A 5,410-nucleotide genomic window follows, 5' to 3' on the forward strand; every position below is an offset into this window, starting at 1 on the left:
ATCACATTAACCAATGCAAAAAAAAAAAAAAAAAAAAAAAATGCCTTTTTTGTTGCTTGTTTTTGTAGTTTTCACTATCAACAGGTTACCCTGGACTGTGCTGACATTCAACCACTTGAGACACATCACTGGCCCTACGTTTGTTATTTGGGAGGAGTTGGAGTCTCAAGGACTTTTCTGCCCAAGTTGGCCTCAGACACACGCACCTTGCTGGCAACCTCATCAGCCAGAATGTGTTCCACCCCCACCACACACTTTCACCTGTACTCACAATTCATTTCAACTGTCAACTACACTGGAATCTGGGTAAAAGGGCACACACTAGGTAATCTCAGCAACTCTTAAGAGGCTAGTCTGGGCTACATAGTTACTTCGAGACAGCCTATTAGGCAACATAGAGAGACCTTGTCTCCAAATCAAAACAAAAATCATAAGCAAAGGCTCAAAATGTCATCTGATATGTTGGACACAAAGATGTCACATTTCTCCAATGGTATCACTATTTGTAAAGACAATAGAAAAGAAATATCCTGTGTTTTTGTTAAGAATATCAAGAGCCCTGCCCTTTCTAAAAAATAAAGCATTTTTCTGGTGATTACCTGGTAATTCAAAAAGTAGGCCAGGCACTAGTAGCTTACCCCTGTAATCCTAGCTACTAAAGAGGCTGAGATCTGAGAATCATAATTTAAAGCCAGTCAGGACAGAAAAGTCTATGAGACTCATCTCCAGATAACCACCAGAAAACTGGAAGTGGTACTATGACTCAAAGTAGAGCAAAAGAGCTCAGGAACAATGCTCGGGTCCTGAGTTCAAGCCCTCCTTATGACCAATAAAGAAAGAAAAAATAGTAACAAGGAAACCAATTCTTTATATTTAATCCTTTTAGAAGTGATTCAGTATAGTAAATTACTGGTAGACTCAAACACTAAAATCAAGACCTACTGTTTGTCTTTACATAAAGTGTAAGATTAAAAATAGAAGCTGGGCCAGGCACCAATGGCTCATGCCTGTAATCCTAGCTACTCAGGGGGCTTAGGTCTGAGGATCTGTCCTGTCCAGGCAGGAAAGCCCATGAGACTCTTATCTCCAATAAACCACTAGAAAACCAGAAGTGCTGCTGTGGCTCAAGTGGTAGAGCACTGGCCTTGAGCTGAGAGCACAGGACAGTGCCCAAACCCAGAGTTCAAGCCCCTCGACTGAGGAAAAAAAAAAAGCTGTAATCCTAGCTTTTAAGAGGTTAAGGCAGAGATATCACAAATTCCAGATCATCTCAAACTACATGGTCAGCCAGATTTTGAATGGAACTGTGGAGAATGTGCATGTAATATCAAGGGAGTCCTGTAGCTGGAGAGTATTTAGTCTTAAACCCCTGGTTGTGAAATTAATTTTCAAAAATACAAATACTAAGATTATCTGGTATTACTATAATGACAGATGTATATATTAGTGGGAAAAAACTAAGAGCTCAAAAAAATCTTAACTTTTTTTAGTCAACCACCCCTACAGATTGAGAATAATGATCAAAATGAATTATGATCAAAATGGGGTTAATGGTCTTACAGGACAGCCAAGAGCTCACAAGTAACAGTAAACACTGAAGTCTATACATCATACTTGCCTTTGTTATTATGGTTGGTTCGAGAACAGGAAAGTTAAATACATTAGTAAAACAAACATCTCTACAGTAATTTAATGGAGGGCTCTATAGAAAGTAAAACAGTATGCTTTAGATTTTCTAGAACATTTCCAGCAGAAAGCACTGAGGGCATGGCTCAAGTGGTAGAGAGTAGACAGCATGGCCTTTATTTCAAAACCCTGGTACCGCCAAAATAAAATTGTTAAAGGCATTCCTCTTTCGCTTAGAAACACATACATATATCTGAATGTTTAAGCACCAACAAATACATTGTTTGAAAATTTTAAACAGATGGTTTGTAAACTGAAAGATGCATGTCATTAAAAATTTCTTAGTAGTAAAAACAACTGATGAAACAGCTACATCAACCAGAAACTAAACAATGACTGCACTCAATATTCCTCAAGAAAACTCCTAAATAAAGAAGTTCTTTTGTGTGTGTTTGCCAGTCCTGGGCTTGAACTCAGGGTCGAGGCACTGTCCCTGAGCTTCTTTTTGCTCAAGGCTGTAACTCTACCACTTGAGCCACAGCGCCACTTCCCGCTTTTTCTGTTCATATGGAACTGAGGAATCGAACCTAAGACTTCATGCATGCTAGGCAAGCACTCTACCACTAAACCATATTCCCAGCCCAATGAAGTTCTTTAAAGTAGATGTATTCAAGTAAATGCGCACACACACACACACACACACACACACACACACACACGCTCTAAATTCCCTAACTGGCTCACACACAATAACAGAAAATTGGCCAGGCACTGGTGGTTCAGGACTCAGGTCTGAGGATCAAGGTTTGAAGTCAGCCAGGCAGTAAAGTCTAAGAGAGACTTAACTCCAACTAACAAGCAAAATGCTGAACTAGAGGCATGACTCAAGTCATAGATTGCTAGTGCTAGGCTGTGAGTAAAAAAGCTAAGCAAGAACGTAAGACCAGGTTCAAGCCCCAGTACCAACACAAACACAATACATAAATGCACAGAGAATAGACAAGTAGCCAGGCATCAGTGACTCACACCTGTAATTCTAGCTACTAAAGAGACTGAGATTAAGAGCATTGCAGTTTAAAGCTAGCCAAGTCAGAAAAGTCTTCAAGACTCCATCTCCAAAGTAACCAACAAAAAAAGCAGAACTGGAGGTATGTCTCAAATAGTAGAGTATCAGCCAAGCAAGCAAGCAAGCCAAGCTAGTGCAAGGCCAAGTTCCAACTCCAGTTCTGCCCTCCCTGAAGGAGCTGAGTAGGGGAGGAAACAGACCAGCAATAGACGAAATCCAGCAATATATGACTATGTAGTTCCAGTACACAAGCTTGACTTAATATTTGAAAATAAAGTCCCCCAAGAAGCCAATACCATTTCAATCTACATTTCTGCGCAATTCCAATCAAAATCCTGGCTGGCTTTTTCATACAAGTTGATAAGCCAGATTCTAAACTTCATACTGAAATTCAATTGACTTAGGATAGTACCTCTTGACAAAGAAGTCAAAGGACTCACACTTCTAATTTCAAAGGTTCAAATATAAAGAAAATCTGGTACTGATATAATGATAAGACATATAAATCAATGGCTAAAATTAACAGCCCAGAATCAAATTTTACTTCAACAAAAGATCAAAAACAGGAGGCCATGGGAAAACAGTCTTTTCAAAAAATAGTACTGAGACAGCCAGGTGCTGATGGCTCACGCCTGTCATCCTAGCTACTCAGGAGGCTGAGATCTGAGGATCATGGTTCAAAGCCAGCCCAGGCAGGAAAGTCCATGAGACTCTTATCTCCAGTTAACTGCCAGAAAACTGGAAGTGGCGCTGTGGTTCAAGTGGTAGAATACTGGCCTTGAGCTGAAGAGCTCAGGGACAGTGGCCAGGCCGAGTTCAAGCCCCATGATTGACAAACAAAAGTTAGCTTATAAAATAAATAAATCAAAGGTGCAAATGTGAAAGTTCAACCTTTAAAAGTCTTAGATAAAACATCATAGGAATAAATCATGTGGCCTTGGGCTGAAAAAGATTTCTTTAGATTCTACAACAGCAAAAGCATAAATAATTTTTAAAACTGAATAAATGGGACTTGATAAATTCAAGACTTTAGCACTTCAAAACTCACCATTTACAAAGTGAAAGGGAAGTCACGGAAAGAAGCAAAATATTTTTAACTCCTATATGTAGCGAGGGGCTTAAAGAACAAGGAGTATCAGCAACAAAATCATGCAACAATCCCTCTTTTCTCTTAGAGTGACCACAGGAAGGCTGGTGTATAGAGAGCTGCGGTAGAATGCTTGTCTAGCACACACAAAGCATAGTTTTGATCCCCAGCACCAAAAAAAAAAAAAAGTGGCAACTAATGTGGGAAGGTATTTCACCGAAGACAGAAGAATGACTAATAACATATGAAAAGATGTTCAGTGTCACCAGTTATTAGGGAAATGCGAATCAAAATCACAATGAGAAAGCAGAGAGCTACAGCTCAAGTAGTAGAGCCCTAGCCTTGAGCAAAAGAAGCTCAAGGACAGTACCCAGGCTCTGAGTTCAAGCCTAACAACTGGCACAGGTGCACATGCGCACGCACGTATACACACACACACACACACAATCAAAATGAACTATTACTTTCTTGTCTGTATATCAACAATGGCTATAATCAAAATAATAACAAATGCTGGTAAGAATATGGAAAGTTTGATAGGAATATAAAATAGACTATTCTTGAAATGTTATAAATTTACTACTGTAGATTATCTGACCAGCCCTTTCATTATCCCACAGACTTGTACAGGGTCATAGTACAAAACAGAAATAAGAAACAACCCAATGTGTCCATCAACTGAAAAAAATGGGCCATGTTTTCTGACAGTGAATATTCCTCAGTACTGAGACAGGCTAAGGCACGGGTGGCGCCTTAAAATTTTTATGCTAATTAAAAGACATCAGTCACATTTTCACAAGACTTCAGAAAAGGCAAATGTACAAGGTTATTGCCTGGGGGTGGTGAGAAGTAGAAAAACCTGAGAAGACAAGCAATACCTACCCACAAAACCCACAGATACTAACTACACACATTTGGAGAATACAGAGTGCACACACTTTCGTGTGTATTTGTACTTACTTACCAACAGTATGTGAAAAATGGAACTGAAAAATACAATTATAATTCTATCAAATAACACACACAGTAATGAGTCTAAAAGATCTGTACTGTTGGTGCATGATGAACTGCAGCCAGCTGTCCATCTGTGTGATCCATGCATGTGGGTGCAGTCAACTGGGAGTCTAGCGTGATTTTCTGAAAAGATCTGTACTGATGTTTTTCCTTATTTTTATTAACCAACCCCACCTGTTACTCTGAGAAAATGGATTGACATGACCATGGAAGTCTTGAGAACTTGAGTCAGCTCAAATCAACAGAACTGCATATGCACATAGAAATATAAAAATAGTCTACTCTGAAGTAGGTGGGGGAAAAGTTCATGTAACAGAAAATTGCTTTCTCAGTTCTCACTAGGAATTTTCTGATTTAAAAAATAGCTTCCCCAGCTGAGTTGATGGACACCTCGGCACAGAAGAGCTTTAAAAAAGGAGCCCACATAGCCCGAATAATATGTTAGCGCCTACTCTCCTGGCAGGACTCTCAGTTGCTCACCTCCTTTCTCATTCTACCTTTTTTTTTTTTTGGAGTCAGTCATGGGGGCTGAACTCTGGGCCTGGGCACTGTCCCTCAGCTCTTCAGCTCAAGGCTAGCGCCCTACCACTTGAGCCACAGCACCACTTCTGGCTTTT

General features: G+C 39.8%; 1 protein-coding gene across 2 annotated transcripts in view; it reads right to left on the reverse strand.

Annotated features, from left to right (window-relative positions):
• Nucleotides 1-5,410, reverse strand: part of Zranb1 (zinc finger, RAN-binding domain containing 1) — a 46,159-nt gene that overhangs the window by 3,845 nt on the left and 36,904 nt on the right. The window lies entirely within an intron of this gene.

This window comes from Dipodomys ordii, unplaced genomic scaffold (genome assembly GCF_000151885.1).
Source record: "Dipodomys ordii isolate 6190 unplaced genomic scaffold, Dord_2.0 Scaffold58, whole genome shotgun sequence".
Taxonomy (NCBI): Eukaryota; Metazoa; Chordata; class Mammalia; order Rodentia; family Heteromyidae; genus Dipodomys; species Dipodomys ordii.